We start from the raw sequence: 477 nt of genomic DNA, 5'->3' as shown, positions 1-477 counted from the left end.
TACACTAGTGACTGCAGACAACTCTCTGTCACGGCAGCGAGCGCGCTGATTGAGCGACTCCCAGCGCCCCCTGGCGACTGAAGCGAAAAAAACTAAATAGACTGGTAATTCGATGCTAATAAAAATCATATCAGAGAGAAATCATATTAGTGCAGTCGTTATGTTACTGTTTTATTAAATGAATGATAAACACGAGGCTATCATTTTAATAAATGATTTTAAAAGATTTTAATAAAACAAATAGAGATTTAAATACTACAAATGTGAATTAGTAGTAATGGGGCTGTCCAGACTGCAGTACAGTTTAATGATATTTAATCATACATTGAGAACAGTGCCCATAAAATGTTGTGTTATGAGCTATTTTCAGTTAATAAAGCAACTTAATACTTTTATGTTTAACACTTCAGTGCAGATTCAGGTGAATTTTTGGCCATTAAGGCAATGGTCAAAGTAAGCACAAAGTAAGGCTGTTTT

This window comes from Sinocyclocheilus anshuiensis, unplaced genomic scaffold (genome assembly GCF_001515605.1).
Source record: "Sinocyclocheilus anshuiensis isolate Anshui unplaced genomic scaffold, SAMN03320099.WGS_v1.1 scaffold1224, whole genome shotgun sequence".
Taxonomy (NCBI): Eukaryota; Metazoa; Chordata; class Actinopteri; order Cypriniformes; family Cyprinidae; genus Sinocyclocheilus; species Sinocyclocheilus anshuiensis.
The sequence above is the reverse complement of the archived record's forward strand: the minus strand, read 5'-3'. Positions refer to the sequence as shown.